The following is a 17,785-nucleotide window of genomic DNA, read 5'->3' as shown; positions in this document are numbered from 1 at the left end:
TATATATATATATATATATATATATTATATATATATATATATATATATATATATGTATATAAAAGAATTTCTCTCTTGATTTGCAATTCATAAGGCAAAATTCCCCTCCTCAGTTTTCCTTATATCCTTTTGTTTTTTTTTTATCCGTCTCGTCTTTTTTTCCAGTTAGATCAATCCCAAGAAATTTATTTTATTTCAAACTAAGAGGAAGATGTCGATGGATATGATTCATGATTCTATCATCAAAACTAATCTGTGATAACGGAATGAAAAAGCAATTATGCAATGATGCACCAATGGCATTTTCAAACAAAGAAAAATATACAGGAACATAAGATATAAAATGTCTACGGCTTCTCGACAAACAGAGAAATAGAGGGAGGAGACCGAACGATAAAGGAAGGCAAAAGCCAGCGAGCAACTCCTGCTGCTCTCGAGAGAATCAATGATGTCAGAGAGAGGGAAAGAAAAGAGAGGGTAAACTAACGATATTTCAAAAACTTTTATCCCACAATATCCGTCCAGGTTTTTTTTTTTTTTTTTTTTTTTAATCGTTTGCAGAGGCACAATTCACGTAGCTTTCCTATTTAGTTTGTGGCCACCTGGGATGACTCATTTTTTAATCCAAGCTGGTTTGTTTTCTCTTTTTTTAGTCTTTTGAAATGACAATCCTTTTGAATTCTTTCCAGTCTCTATCATGAACATGGGATGATGGGATGACTCAATTTTTAATCCCAGTTGGGTTTTTATTTATTTATTTATTTATTTTGGTCTTTTAAAATAACAAACCTTTTGAATTCTTTCCAGACTTTATCATAAACATGGGATGAGTGATGTATCTCAACTAAAAAAAATTTACAAGCATAGATGGATTTAGATTGAAGTATAGGTTTTGACATTTGAACGTTCGTACTGAGTCAATATTTACTCTAAGAATTAAATGCTTTTTGCTCCTTTAGTGTACGTCATTCGCGTCATAGGTTCAAAAGTACAGACAGTGAATTGATACCATTTTTTCATTAAAAGCACACAATATAAAACCTGTGAGTTTACATCCGCAGTGTAACTGTGGGATTTATGAGTTATACTGCAGTGTCAATTCGTACGTTCAACTCATTTCTGAGGAGTTTGAGATGGTGAACTTCTCGAGCAAAGTATGAGAGCTTTGACAGCTTTTAGATCGGCGTTCCATTATAACTAAGCACTTTTGTACATCACTGGCTTCCAGATTTATGCATAAAGTCGAAAGGTTCGAGTCAACCTTTTAAACTGCTACGGAAGTTTTTGTAAAGACACAAAGAAATATTTGCCTTTACAAACAGATATAGTACATTGAAACTTCCATTGGTATAATATATAATATATATATATATATATATATATATATATATATATATATATATACATATGCGTATGTATGTGTGTGTGTGTGTGTGTAATCTACTGGCACTTTTTCACCAGATACATATGCAATTGTAATAGCCACAATGCCCTCAACTTCTTGAATTCTTTGGTCTTTTTTTGTTTTTTTTTTTTTTTTTTTTGGCTACGCTTGTCAGTACAAAGCCTGAAGATCCAAGTTCACAGAAATTTGAGGAAGAAATTGCGATGTCCGGTCTTGGGAAATGAACCTAGGTCTAATAATCAAAAAGAGGTCACGTTTCCGACCTGACCACGAGAAGGAATAAAAGTCTACTTCCTCTCATACATACATATACATGTCGTTTTCAGATAAACTTATTTGAGCTGGAATCAGTACACAATTTCAAACACACACACACACACACACATATATATATATGTATATATATATATATATATCATATATATATATATATATATATATATATATGTGTGTGAGTGTTTGTAGAATGATAAACAGAACTTGGAAAAGTTTTACCCAGCTTGTGAAATCGCTAATGAAGAACTTTTACGGAAAGAGTAGTCAGTGTTATTAACATCTTACTATGAATAGCAACCCATATCGGATTGGTGATGGATGAGTATAATGGGAATGGAAAAAGTGAGCTAAATTAGTCATTCCCAAGAATAAATGAAGTTGTTGGTCAAACAGGTAGCGTTTACAGTTTGTGAGAGACGCAGACTGATATCATTAGAACTCAGAATCACGGTGAATATGTTCTTCGAGACTAAGAGCAAATAAAGTGATAAATGAGGGGGAGAGAGAGAGTTATAAGGAGTTACAAGGATTGGGATGTCTCATAGACTTGTTAGTCCATCCGAGAAGACATCGTGTGCTCACTTATCTGTAAGAGCCGGTTTTACTGTGCATTCACAGTGTCCTAATGATTTTGTCTAGCTTTCTTTTAAACTCTTCCACACTGTTGCCATTTACAACTTCTGGTGACAGTTTATTCCACGTGTCACATATCTTGTATGTAAAGAAGTTCTCATAATGGAATGTGTTGTATCTCTTCAGTTCTAGTTTCCATCCATTGTTTCTTGTCTGGTATTCGTTTAATGTAAATAGGTTACTGTCTACTTTTGTTGTTATGCCTTTCAGTATTTTAAATGTTTCTACTAGTTGTCCTCGCAGTCGTCGGGTTTCTAAGCATTAGGAGAGCGAGAGAGAGAAAGAGATTTGTCTCGGAAGCTAGTGGTGGGGTACAAATGAGGAGAGAGAGAGAGAGAAGTGAGAGATGAGAGACGAGATGGACGAGAGAGAGACGAGAGAGAGAAAGAGATTTGTTCGAAGCTAGTGGTGGGGTACAAAGAGAGAGAGAGAGAGAGTATAATATTGGAAATAACGTCCTTCTCTTACGTTTGGTTAGAGTCCGACCCGACCTCCGCATAGAACTACTTCCAAAACGATGAGAAATGGTGGTCGACTCAACAGAAATGGAATTAGGACAGAGGCAAAGTTTTCCTTTTCTCGATTCTTTGAAAGTTGGGAAGAACTGGGACGGAATCTGCGGCCTTATTAGTCTGGAAGAAGGTTTTCCCAGGATGTCTGGACAACTAACTGTCTCTTTCGTGGGGCTCATCGTGAATGATGCAGACATTTCAACACAATAGGAATTAGCCTCTTGTTAAATTTTGGGCTAGGTATCTTTTGCGAAGAGAACCATAATTACATCAATTCAACCGTCTAAGTCTACCCTTTGAATGGAGCTGTCAGAACTATTTTAGCAAAACGAGAGATATGTAGTAACTTAAATCTTGATCAAAAGTACGAAAGATGCCAACTCATATGTTGTTAGACATCATCGCATACAAGGTTTGAAACAATTCGAGGCTGAATTTTTAGTGTCCTTTTTCATACTCCATCATCACCAACCCCTGCTCTCTCTCTCTCTCTCTCTCTTTCTCTCTCTCTCTCTCTCTCTCTCTCTCTCTCTCTCTCTCTCTCTCTCTCTCTCTCTCTCTCTCATTGCTGATGGGCCATTATGTGCATATGTCTGGAATTAAGAGTTATTCTCATTTCTAATCTACATTTTCAGACAACAAAGATATTTTCCAATAAGTTAGCTGCTAGTTATAATACTATTCGTTGTTGAAACAGCTTTCTGAACGATTTCGTTTGACACGACAATAAAAGTTAATGCATACGTTTCTACACGATTTGATTAGAACCGTATGTAATGATTGTATTTATTTATTAGGATTCCAAATATTAAATAATAGATTCCTGCCAGGCAAAGTGAGGGAAAGTAGACTGAGAATGTATGGACATATAAAGAGACGAGAGGAAGACCACCCGATAAGGAAGATGATGGAGACGAGACTACCAGGTGGGAGGAGGTTGGGTAGACCAAAATTGCGATGGATTGACTGTGTGAGGAGAGATATGAGGGAGTTGAGATTGACCGAGGAGGTTGCACTGGACCGAGGGAGATGGAAGAATGTCTTGAAGAACCATTACAGCTACCCCAAATAGGGACAAGCTTGTAGAGAAAGAAGAAGAATAAAATTCCTGCCAGGCTTCTGTCACTGACCCTTATTCGGTTTGATAAATTTGTCGTGAGTGGCGAATGATATTTTGTAAGTCTTCTTCCTTCTTCCTTTTCTTTTGCTTTATGCCGGAACACCTATCACTACGAAATAAACATCTACTGGGTCTTCCTTCATTCTGGAAAGGAAATATATCCTCCTCGAAGAATTGGAACACAGTCAAGGTATCAACGAAAACCTTGAGGAAAGAGTTTTCTGTTCGGCTTCCAGCACAACAACTTCTCCGTTGCCCTCTCGCGAAGAAAAATTCCCCCAAATTGAATTCCTCCTTTCTCCTTTACCCTGACTCTCCACATATTGCTTTTTTTAATTCGTGGTTCTTTATGATTTTCGTTATCTCTCTAGTATATTATTGCGTCTGTGTTCGCCTTTTTCGACTAAATAAGTAATAACTTGCTTGATTTTTTCAACCAATTTTAATTTTTGTATTCTTTGTTATTCATCTCACCTTTTTTTTTATTAGTCTGGATGTCTGCATGTAACTTGCTTGATTTTTTTAAACAATTTTTATTTTCGTATTCATTGTTATTCATCTCAGTTTTTTATTTGTCTGTCTGTCTGTGTGTAACTTGTTTGATTTTTTCAACCAAATTTAATTTTTATAGTCTGTATTATTCATCTCATTTTTTTTATTTGTCTGTCTGTCTGTGTGTATCCTGCTTGATGTTTTCACTTAAATTTTTATTTTTTTTAGTCTGTATCATTCATTTCACTTTTTTCTATTAGTCTGTCTGTCTGTGTGTAAGTTGCTTGATTTTTTAAAAACAATTTTTGTTTTTATATTCTGTATTATCTATCTCACTTTTGTTTTTATTAGTTTGGGTGTCTGTGTGTAAGTTGCTTGATTTTTTCAACCAATTTTTGTTTTTATATTCTGTATTATCCATCTCACTTTTGTTTTTATTAGTCTGGGTGTCTGTATGTAACTTGCTTGATTTGTTCAACCAATTTGGTTTTTATAATTCTTTTTTGTATTATCCCTCTTTTTTTCAAACTTTTTTTTCTTATTATGTCTGTCTGTCCCTGTGTGTAAGTTCGCGTGATTTTTTTCAAACCAAATTTGGTTTTATAATTTTTTTTTCTGTATTATCCCTCTCACTTTTTTTTCTATTAGTCTGGGTGTCTGTGTGTAAGTTGCTTGATTTTTTCAACCAAATTTTTGTTTTTATAATCTGTATTATCCCTCTCACTTTTTTTTTATTGGTCTGGGTGTCTGTGTGTAAGTTGCTTGAGTTTTTCAACCAATTTTTGTTTTTATATTCTGTATTATCCATCTCACTTTTGTTTTTATTAGTCAGGGTGTCTGTGTGTAACTTGCTTGAGTTTTTCAACCAATTTTTGTTTTTATATTCTGTATTATCCATCTCACTTTTTTTTCTATTAGTCTGGGTGTCTGTGTGTAAGTTGCTTGATTTTTTCAACCAAATTTTTGTTTTTATAATCTGTATTATCCATCTCACTTTTGTTTTTATTAGTCTGGGTGTCTGTGTGTAACTTGCTTGATTTTTTCAACCAATTTTATTTTTATCATTGATCTCACTGTTTTTTTACTTGTCTGTCTGTCAGTCTGTGTCTCCCTGTCTAGGTACTTGATGTCCTCTTTGTCAGCTTTGTTCTCCTGTTCGTCTGTGACGTTCATTCGTCTTCTAATTTTTAGGTCAAAGTTCATTTCTCATGTGATGCCATAGCCAGGCGACTGATCAGTCAATCACAAACATCGCCCATCCGTCACTGGTGGCTCCTCGTCTCCACCTGTGCGCGCCCAGGTTTGTCCTTTTTATTTCCCCTTTCGTTGTCATTATTCTATTTATATTCCCCATGTATCACTGTCACATTCTAAATGGTCATTGCATGTATAAGTGAATCACGAAGATTTGCAGCGGAATGAATAATATGTGAAGATTTGGAACGTAATGAATATATGAATAAAGGCAAAATCCACGAAGGAAAATGAAACAATGGTTTACTTCCCTTTTGGATTTTGCCTTCCTTTAATCCTTGCATGATTTGTGTTCACAAGTGAAAATACAATATGCTTTTTCAATGTACACAAATTTTGATGGTTTCACTGTCAAAAAGCTTTATTCTCTGTGCGTTAGGTTATATGTCAAGTGAATTGGACAATTGTACACGGTTGTAATCAAAGTTAGTTTTCTTTGATAGCAAATTAAACATGTGTTACAATACTACCTGGAATTAACGTTTTGACTGATTTCATAGAAATATCAACCTACTCCCTTCCTAGTAGAAATCCCAGTGGAAAGTTATCGCCTACTATGAGATTCAGGGTCTCTGTAACACGGTTTTTTGGATTTTGCTCCTTATCAAAGCATCGGATGTAGCTGAAAGTTGACATATGTATATTTTACAACCACACAAATTTTGTCAGCATTATCAATAACCTAAACCCGATAGTTTTAATTTTTATAGAGTAAAAATGATCTAGCCGACGCCATGGCCAATGATTACGAGCCAAGAGTCGAAAAACATTCATTACATAAGCAAGGTAAACAAACACCTTTTGACTAAATGTTGCCCCAGGCCCATCCAACAGACAGAAAAATTCCATCGGCTCTGAAACCCAAAGACTTTATGAATGGCGGAACGATGCATAGATGTGGGTGGGGTATCAATGCTAGCGTAGTAATACTACTGTAGCAGTAGTGCCGCAACAGTATAGCAGTAATATACATGAAATAAACGTTTAGACCAACTGCTGGGATCCTTGAGATCATTTAGCACTTCTTACAACTACTCGAGAAATTAGTTTTTATAGCCAGAAGTTAAATTTTCTAATCCAACAATGCCCCTGGTAGCCTTCATTGTTATCCTGAATTATAACGAGGCGAAAGTGGGTGGAGCCTCATGAAGTCACCATTCTGACGATAATTATTGGTGAAGGTTTAAAGCCAATATACGGTACCGCTATTTTTTTTTCAGTAAATAGGTAGATAGCCAGTAATAAAAATGCTTGACATTGGGATATAGCAGTTGGTCAAATCAAGCTTGTCTACTATGTTTTTGGTAATTACCAACTATATTCCTACATCTTGTCAATCGGATTGTAACCTATAAAGTAGACTGTAATTTCTTTGGAAACTATTTTGGGAGTTAGACTAATAATCGAAGTGTTTTTTGCATTTATTAACATATTTTGTTGGTTTGTTTCATTATGACAATTATCAGTGGGGAGGGGGGTTCCAGAGTTCATAAAGGGTGTACTTGTTTTGCTTGTATTTAAAATTTGTATGTCATTGTTGCCAGAGGTTTAGCCTTCGTTACGTTATAAGCCAATCATTCATCGAGAAAGAGGGAAGAAATGATGTCATAAGTTACGTAACGAGTGCGTTCGAAACCTTTTCTCTGAGTAAGTGGGCCCGTCTTCAAAAAAGGTCACTTTTACATTATAAGTACAAATTTATTCAACTACGTAGTGCAGAATACCACTCAAAATTTATGTGTTGATATAATATGTATTCTGAATAAGCGTTATATTTATGAAATGCATAGATAAAAAGTTATTGCGAAAAAACCGTGTTACAGAGGCCCTGAATCTCATAGTAGGTGCCCTTGTAATTACTTGGCTAAACTTATCTACAAGCAATTTAAGTAAATGTATGACTTTTTGTTGAGATGGGAATTAGAGATTTAGGAAATATTGGTATATTAACTAATTGCCTCTATATTGATTTGGGCCTACGGGAATATACAAGAAAAATATTGAACTGTACATTGATGACACTAATGACAAATAATTGTCATAATAAGAAGGCCTCTCTCGTGTGGTTATAAAAAACGCAAAAATATTTAACTGTACATTGATGTCACTATTGACGAACAGTTATCATAATAAGAAGGGCTCTCGTGTGCTTTTAAAAAACGCAAAAAAAATATTTAACTGTACATTGATGTCACTAATAACGAATAGCTGTCGTAATAAGGGCTTTCTCATGAGGTTATAAAAAACGCAAAAGATATTTAACTATACATTGATAACACTAATAACAAACAGTTATCATAAGAAGGGCTTTCTCGTGAGATTATAAAAAACGAAAAAAAAATATTTAACTGTACATTAATGTCACTAATAATAAGAGCTCTCTCTAGTCAACGCCCGCCGTATGAGTCACCTTCCCGGGAACCAATAAAAACTCGACCTACCGGAGAAGTGCTCTGACCGTACTGGAGAGCTCGCAACACGACGATAAAAGGAGAAGGACTCGCCACTGGAATTCAGTCCCTCAGCAGTTATCGCTTGATAATGTCCTGTCGATCAGGAGGAAACGTCGCGTTAGAGAGAGAGAGAGAGAGAGAGAGAGAGAGAGAGAGAGAGAGAATTGTATAAGCAATAATAAATCAAATGACTCAACCGAATCTTACCATGCCCTTTGGTGCGTTGCTCGCCAGTCTAAGCAACAACGAGAAAGCCGTCATCAGAAAGATAGAGAAGACTCTTTATAAGATTAATAGTGCTGAAGCAGCAGTTATTATTATTATTATTATTGAAAACACTAATTTGGCGCCATATATCGCAAAGAGCATAACTCACCAAAATATCATAGCAATCTGAAATAAATAGACGATAAAGTTAAATTAAAATCTTTTAAAAACCCTCACAAAAATAGATGCTATTGAATTTCTAGTGTATACTTAGACGATTAAACAAGTGTTTTGTGACTGACTAACTACTGAGCTCATATTTAAGATAATCATACCAATAATAAACAGAAATAATAAGTACTTACAGAAATTTACATCCAACGCTAATTTAATACCGTATTTCTACATATTTAGATATTTGGAAAAATTATTTTTCATTATAATAGCGAATTCATTATGCAATTTAACGGTAACTAAAACTAGATGAACAGATGCTGATAATTATGTAGCAGCCAAATAGTAGGTTTTCTGACAACATTTAAAAATAATGTCATGAAATACTAAAACTCCAAGAAGACAAATTATAACATTTAAAAAGATCCAACTTCAGTAACGCAAATCTTATACATTCTAAAGAGAAGTGTACAGAATAAAATTTGAATGGAAGGGATTGACCATTCATCGTCAGATTCCACACGCAGAGAGATAAAACAAAAATAGATCAACGGCAGACCGCTCGTGCATGAACTATAAAGATGATGACTTTGGGGAAACTCACAAAGGGTTCTCCGACCCTTTTCCGTAACTCCCTCACACACATACACAGACGCACCATAAAGTTTCCGGTCTTCTTCCCTAAAGTCCTGATACATGGTTATTATAGTAGATTCACATCAACCGTGCATCTGAAGTCTAGGCCAGTCCCTTACGACGCTCCTGATTGGCTGTTGAAAAGCCACTTACAGGGCTGGAAACTCTCAGTCTCTCGAGAGAGTCCACATAGGCAGGACGTATGTTCCACCTCTCCTGAAAGACGTATACCTCAGGAGAGATGGAGCATACATCCTGCCTATGTGAACTCTCTCGAGAGAGACTGAGAGTTTCCAGCACTGTGATTGGCTTATCAACAGCTAGAGGGCTGCAAATTGGGATGTTGATCATCCACCCTCCAATCATCAAACATAGCAAATTGCAGCCCTCTAGCCACCGTAGATTTTATTTCATTTAAGGTTAAAGTTAGTCATGATATTGCGCCTGGCCAGGCCACCACCGGGGGTGGTGAAAATTTCATGGGGCGCGGCTCATACAGCATTATGCCGAGACCACCTGAAGATAGAGCTATTTCCGGCGGCCTTGATTATACGCTGTACGGAAAACTCGATTGCCTCGGAAGCCTTTTTTACTTGTTTCGAATTGCAAATCAATTTTACATGTCTAGAAAACACCTCTTTGAAGGCTCTATCAATTAACTCACTAAATTTAGGAGACGTATAATTGCCCTCTAATGTATTCATATGACGAAGCAACTAAAACCAATCAGTGGCTCACTGTTTGCCATTAGAGAACTGGTTCCGTCACTCCACCATTAGCCCTCGTAATTGTGCTTAACCTGATTATGGTGGGTAAACGGATTAAAGATTATTGCGTTAAAAACGAAATCGGCTTCCTTGAATACCGAACATGAAATAAAGATTTAACGCATTAAAGATTAAACGGGAAGGTTTTAATCGACAGCCCTCTCTATCTTCCCAACTTGGTATGATGAAAAAATGGAAGAAAAGATACACCTTATTTCAAAATTGTTTTTCTTACTAATTTCCGCGTCACTTCTTCCACTGATTGCCAGTTCTCTCTCCAGGTGCCTCACACAGAGACCAGGGGCAACCCGAACGAGCTGTAAGGTCTGTAAGGTATCGCGTCGGATACGACATTCAATAAACAGTAAGACCATTCTTTTTTCAGGGAGCCATGAATGACATTTTAATAAGGACCCCTCGTATGTTTCCGTAGAACAATTTGGGAAATAAGACACTGAAAAAGGTGTTTCTTGTATTTAAAAACTATTGGTAACTTAGAGCACAGCTGAAATGTGATACAAATTTGTAAGCTATATTCACCCAGACCTTGTTACTTAACGAAATAAAAGGAATTCCATTTAATTGAAGGATGAACGTGGATAGTTATTTTGTGGAATATAAGTGTTAAAACAACCAAATGTGGGAGGGGCCATTGTAGAAGTTAAGGTAGATGGGAGTTTAATCTGAAGAAACTGAAGTAAGACTGCAGCTGTAAGAACGATAAAGTCAGGTGATAAGATGGAAGTGAGGAAAGCGTATGATTATAAAATGGATGGAAAACGGGCCAGGGGTTAAAAACTACATAAATTTAAGAAGTGTATGAAGAGTGTATAACGTTTCAGGATTTGTTATAGCATTAGCAGGAAGCAAGTGCCATGTGAGAAGTAGCAATCTACTACAAGGGAACAAGATAGATTATCAGAAATGGAGTTTCAGAGAGAGAGAGAGAGAGAGAGAGAGAGAGAGAGAGAGAGAGAGAGAGAGAGAGAGAGAGAGAGTGAGAGAGAGAGAGATTAATAGAAAATAGGGGTAGTTGTATTTTGACTTTAAGGAATTTAAGTTCTTATAAGGTTGTAGAAGCAGAGGAAACTGTCATAAGAGCTAACGGATCTCGTGATAAAAGACGTAAATGACAAATGCTTCCTGAAGGAGTACAGCCCCTGGTTGATAGGTGGGGGAATTTGAAGAATTGTTGATATTAAAAGGAATTCATTTTATTCTCGTCAATGAAGGCTTCGTTTTATCCTACAAGGGAAGCTGTTTTCCGTCTGTTTTTACTGAGAGAATTTGTTCATATTCATCGCCTACTTTTCTCAATTTCATTACGGTCATCGAGGTAGCTTTACTTACAATTATCTTCAATAAGCATCTTTGAAGACGCATCATTATCAAAATGACGAGAATGAGAAGAAAATTTATGCCTTTTTCTTGTAATTATAACTTTTCTCGATTCTGATTCCTCCTTTTTCCCCCTGTCGACGCATTTGTTTTCCTCAGAGATCACTGGGAGGTTGAGTTGAGCGGAGAGAGAGAGAGCGAGAGAGTTCAGTCGATGCATTTGTTCATTTCTTAAAGATCACTGGGAGATTGAGTTGAGCGGAGAGAGAGAGAGAGTTTATGATATTGAAAATACACACCATTGTTTACTTATATTTAGAGAATGCCTCTACCAGCACATAAAGATACTTCCAAATGCATAAAATACCGAAGGGGTCTCGACAGAAATGGAATTGAGGCACAGTCGAAATTTTCTTTATTTTAGATCCTAAATGTTCCCAGTAAGTAAGTGGCTTCTTCTTCAGTATGAAGAAAGGTTCCATTTGAGGTGGTGTGTGGTAAACTGCCTCCCTCTGGTATTCCAGCGGCATGAATGATTGTGGCATTCCAGAGTATTAATTCTATTTATTCCTCTTTTTTCGTAGAAAGAGCGAACACCTAAACTTAACTCATTTATTTCATTTACTGTGAGTATCCACTTATAATTTTTTCGTCTTTTTTTGTGTTTAGATCAGTAAGTTCGCCATTTCTGACTTGTATCCCCCTTCGCCTCATTAATATATCTAATTATCCTTCTCTTTCATGTTTATCATCCGTCTTTCTACCTCGTGTTTTCTCTATTTCAGTATTTATAATATTCTACAATCTATCTTCTTTAAACAAATTTCCCTGTCCACCTTTCCAAGCCTCGTTTTACAATGATCATTGACGGCCTTTTGTAAATGATGCCTATATACTCCCATTTCATCAACGGATTTCATAATATATTGCATAAATACAAATACTCACCACTGTGGTGGCATGCATTTACCAGTTGATGTGTACTCGTTTGCTTTATTCTTGCTAGTTTCGACTCGGAAAAAAAACAGTATTCCACCTCCTGTGTCCTTTGATATTTTCTCTCGTGCGTTAACCAAATACCTTTTTCTTTCTATTTTCTTTCATTTGGTAAAGATTCCTCCCTCGAGTCTTCGTCCTTCCTCTCTCGCATTTACTTCTTCCTTTTTCTTGCATCTGCCTTCTCCTCCTCCTCCTCCTCCTCTTCGCTTTTTCTTGCCTTAGTTTCGGTTTGATATCAATCATCCAAGAGAATTTAGATCAAAAGGAAAGTTCTTTCGCGTCTTCAAAAGGAAGTTTTCGTGCAAATATTGTTTGATGGTTTTATAATCAAAGGGAGTCAGTGTTTCCGCGGTAAAAGAAAAGTTGCAACGCACTAATATTTCCGTGTAGCTTTCGTAAATAAAAATATGGACTGCACATAGGAAGATACTGATAGACAGATAGGTGGGCAAACACGGAAACTAGCAAATAACTGAATGAAAGAGAGAGAAAGAGAGAGAGGGTGGGAAGGGGGATGGGGAGAAAAGTCTCTCCTGGGTTTCAGCAAGGTTTTAATTTAAAAATTGCCCATTTTGGGGTTTTTGAAGCATTTGCAGATACGCGATTCAAGTGACTCTCCTCTGTAGTCTATAGCCAACTGGGATCGTTCACTCTGAATTGAAACTGGATATTTGCTTGTTTCTTTCTTTAACCATTTCGCCTACGTTATTTACTTCATAGATTATTATTATTATTTTTTTTTTTATCACAGTCCTCCTTTTCGACTGGGTGGTATTTATAGTGTAGGGTTCCGGGTTGCATCCTGGCTCCTTAGGAGTCCATCACTTTTCTTACTATGTGCGCCGTTTCTAGGATCACACTCTTCTGCATGATTCCTGGAGCTACTTCGGCCTCTAGTTTTTCCAGATTCCTTTTCAGGGATCTTGGGATCGTACCTAGTGTTCCTATGATTATGGGTACAATTTCCACTGGCACATCCCATATCCTTCTTATTTCTATTTTCAGATCTTGATACTTATCCATTTTTTCCCTCTCTTTCTCTTCAACTCTGGTGTCCCATGGTATTGCGACATCAATGAGTGATACTCTCTTCTTGATTTTATCAATCAATGTCACGTCTGGTCTATTTGCACGTATCACCCTATCTGTTCTGATACCATAGTCACAGAGGATCTTTGCGTGATTGTTTTCTATCACTCCCTCAGGTTGGTGCTCGTACCACTTATTACTGCAAGGTAGTTGATGTTTCTTGCACAGGCTCCAGTGGAGGGCTTTTGCCACTGAATCATATCTCTTTTTGTACTGGTTCTGTGCAATTGCCGGACATTCGCTTGCTATGTGGTTTAGGGTCTCATTTTTCGTATTGCACTTCCTACATATGGGAGAGAGGTTATTTCCATCTATCGTTCTTTGGATATATCTGGTTCTTAGGGTCTGATCTCGTGCCGCTGTTATCATTCCTTCAGTTTCCTTCTTGAGCTCTCCCCTTAGTAACCATTGCCATGTGTCATCGCTGGCCAGTTTCTTTAGTCTGTCTCATGTATTGTCCGTGCATTGGTTTGTTGTGCCATTCCTCTGTTCTTCTTGTCCTTCTCCTGTCTCTGTATATTTCTGGGTCTTCGTCTACTTTTATTAGTCCTTCTTCCCATGCACTATTTAGCCACTCGTCTTCACTGGTCTTCATATATTGCCCCAGCGCTCTGTACTCGATGTTGACGCAGTCCTCTATACTTTGTAGTCCTCTCCCTCCTTCCTTTCGTGTTATGTATAGTCTGTCCGTATTTGCTCTTGGGTGTAGTGCTTAGTGTATTGTCATACGTTTCCTGGTTTTCTGGTCTATCTTGCGGAGTTCTGCCTTCGTCCATTCCACTATTCCTGCACTGTATCTAATTACTGGCACTGCCCATGTGTTTATGGCTTTTATCATATTAATATTGTTATTATTATTACTATTTTTTTTCTCTATCACAGTCCTCCAATTCGACTGGGTGGTATTTATAGTGTGGGGTTCCGGGTTGCATCCTGGCTCCTTAGGAGTCCATCACTTTTCTTTCTGCGTGCCGTTTCTAGGATCACACTCTTCTGCATGAGTCCTGGAGCTACTTCAGCCTCTAGTTTTTCCAGATTCCTTTTCAAGGATCTTGGGATCGTCCCTAGTGCTCCTATGATTATGGGTATGATTTCCACTGGCATATCCCATATTCTTCTTATTTCTATTTTCAGATCTTGATACTTATCCATTTTTTCCCTCTCTTTCTCTTCAACTCTGTGTCATGGTATTGCGACATCAATGAGTGATACTTTTTTCTTGACTTTGTCAATCAACGTCACGTCTGGTCTGTTTGCACGTATCACCCTATCCGTTCTGATACCATAGTCCCAGAGGATCTTTGCCTGATCGTGTTTTCTATCACTCCCTCAGGTTCGGTGCTCGTACCGACTTATTAACTGCAAGGTAGCTGATGTTTCTTGCACAGGCTCCAGTGGAGGGCTTTTGCCACAGAATCATGCCTCTTTTTGTACTGGTCTGTGCAAGTGCCGGACATTCGCTTGCTATGTGGTTTATGGTTTCATTTTTCGTATTGCACTTCCTACATATGGGAGAGAAAGTTATTTCCATCAATCGTTCTTTGGATATAACTGGTTCTTAGGGTCTGATCTCGTGCCGCTGTTATCATTCCTTCAGTTTCCTTCTTGAGCTCTCCCCTCTGTAACCATTGCCATGTATCATCGCTGGTCAGTTCTTTAGTCTGTCTCATGTATTGTCCGTGCATTGGTTTGTTGTGCCAGTCCTCTGTTCTTTCTGTCATTCTCCTGTCTCTGTATATTTCTGGGTCTTCGTCTACTTTTATTAGTCCTTCTTCATGCACTCTTTAGCCACTCGTCTTCACTGGTTTTCAGATATTGCCCCAGTGCTCTGTTTTCGATGTTGACGCAGTCCTCTATACTAGTAGTCCTCTCCCTCCTTCCTTTCGTGTTATGTATATTCTGTCCGTATTTGCTCTTGGGTGTAGTGCTTTGTGTATTGTCATTTGTTTCCTGATTTTCTGATCTATGCTGCGGAGTTCTGCCTTCGTCCATTCCACTATTCCTGCGCTCTATCTGATTACTGGCACTGCCCATGTGTTTATGGCTTTTATCATATTTCCGGCGTTGAGTTTTGACTTGAGTATCGCCTTGAGTCTCTGCATTTATTCTTTCCTGGTCGTGCTCCTATCTCTTGGTGTTTTATATACCCTCCTTCCATTATTCCCAGGTATTTGTATCCAGTCTCATCTATGTGTTTGATGTTGCTCATCTGGTAGCTTTATCCCTTCAGTTCTCGTTACTTTGCCTTTTGTATGTTGACTAAGGCGCATTTTTCTATTCCAAACTCCATCCTGATATCCCCAGATACAATCCTTACAGTCTGGATTAAGGTATCTATTTCCTTGATGCTCTTACCATACAGTTTGATGTCGTCCATGAACATCAGATGGTTTATTCTGTTGCCTCTTTTCTTGAGTTGGTACCGGCATCCATCTTCTGTAGTATTTTTGTCATGGGAACATGGCTACTACGAAGAGTAGTGGGGACAGTGAGTCGCCCTGGAAGATCCCTCTCCTCTACCTGATACTAACTGCTAGTCTTATTCCAGAGCTTGTAAGTATTGTATTCCATTGCGCATTGTATTTTTTGAGGAAGCTGATGGTGTTTTCCTCTGCCCCATATATTTTCAGGCATTCTATTACCATGTGTGTGATATCATGTCGAAGGCTTTCTTATAGTCTATCCATGCCATGCTTAGGTTGGTTTTCCTTCTCCTACTGTTCTTCATTACCATTTTGTCTATCAGGAGCTGGTCTTTTGTGCCCCTACACTTCCTTCTGCAGCCTTTCTGTTGGTGGGGGATGGTATTTTGTCTCCTCTAGGTAGTTGTATAGCCTTTCACTGATACCTGTTAGTAACTTCCACATTATTGGTAGGCAGGTGATAGGCCTGTAGTTACTGGCATATTATATTATTATTATTATTGTTATTATTATTATTATTATTATTATTATTATTATTATTATTATTATTATATTATTATTATTATCATTATTATTATTATCATTATTATTATTATGTTTATTATTATTATAATTATTATTATTGTACTTAGGAATCAGACCCTCTCTCAAGCATACTTTATTAAAAGTAATGGCTACTTCAGCAGCGTTACACTTGTAAAGATTCTTCTCTATTTTGCGAATAGCGGCTTTTTCCGTGGTACTTAAACAGGCTAGTAGAGCGCCTATATAGGTCATGATCAAATACATTGTCCAAATAGTTGTATATATTTGAATTTTACAGATGAAACTTAGGAAAAGTTGACAAACAAGAGACCATCCGTCGATGGGCCAAGTCATAACTGCTGGTATCAGAAAACAGAAACCTACCAGCGCTAACCACTAGAACTAAAAGATTAAATCTCTGGCAGAAGCAGACATCCACACCGGAGGACAGTATTCCAGTAAAGAAAGGACAAATGGCCCTGAACAATACCTAATTTTCGTGAGGTATTTGCTGACACTTTCACTGGTCTCAAAAGTATGATGTGAGTCAAAATTTGCACGTAGAAAAAGTGAAGCTTCAGACTCATTTAGCAGAGTCATATCCACCTGAAGGGGAGGACGGGGTGGAAAAATAATATACAGCGTTTTAGTCGTACTGGATCTCAGCCTCATACTCCACCGACTTCACCATTCACTAATCCGTTCCATGTCACGATTGAGACTAATGGCTGCTTCCTTTTTCTCATAAGTGGAGACTTGGCTAAAACCTGCAAGCGTTGCATCGTCGACATATTGAACAATCTTGTTGCCAGGCCAACAATGCTCATTTGTAATCTATCTAAAACTAAATTAAAATGCGCACATGGATTTTGAATTAATTCTAGGATGGACATATGCAAAATTAAAATGCTCCTAGATGCAAGGGATACTTTGTCTACTTCAGAATAAGCACTGTTTGTTATTTGTTAGCATTACAACAATTCATAATGGGTGAAAGTACACTCAGACACAAAACTAAGAATGCAAAAGTTATATTCTTAGTATATTTATATGATTTATGATCGTTAAATCTTTAACATTTCCAGTACAGGATACGCTTAGAAGGAGAGATTCCACATAAGGACTTTCCTTAATTTTATTTTCACACATTTTACGCTATAACTAGGGCAATATGCCCATCTTTTTTTTTTTTCTTTAGTTGACTCTTTTTCCACGTTCATCTCGAAGCAGTTCACAGCTGCAAATGACGCAGGGACTGGATACTTAAGACCTCCAGTCCTTGTAATAGATTCATTATCTCAGAAAATTGAAGCAGAACCAAATATATTTCAGGCCCTCTTATAGATGAACAAAGATATGGTCGTTTGTCCGTCAAATTATTTGAGCTGGGAAAATGTAGGTTATCACTGTTTTAACAAATTAATCAGTCCAGATTAGGGAATATCATAGTATGAGAAGGGATCACCATGTCTTAGCTACTTA

Source organism: Macrobrachium nipponense, chromosome 12 (genome assembly GCF_015104395.2).
Source record: "Macrobrachium nipponense isolate FS-2020 chromosome 12, ASM1510439v2, whole genome shotgun sequence".
In the NCBI taxonomy this organism is placed as follows: domain Eukaryota; kingdom Metazoa; phylum Arthropoda; class Malacostraca; order Decapoda; family Palaemonidae; genus Macrobrachium; species Macrobrachium nipponense.
The sequence above is the reverse complement of the archived record's forward strand: the minus strand, read 5'-3'. Positions refer to the sequence as shown.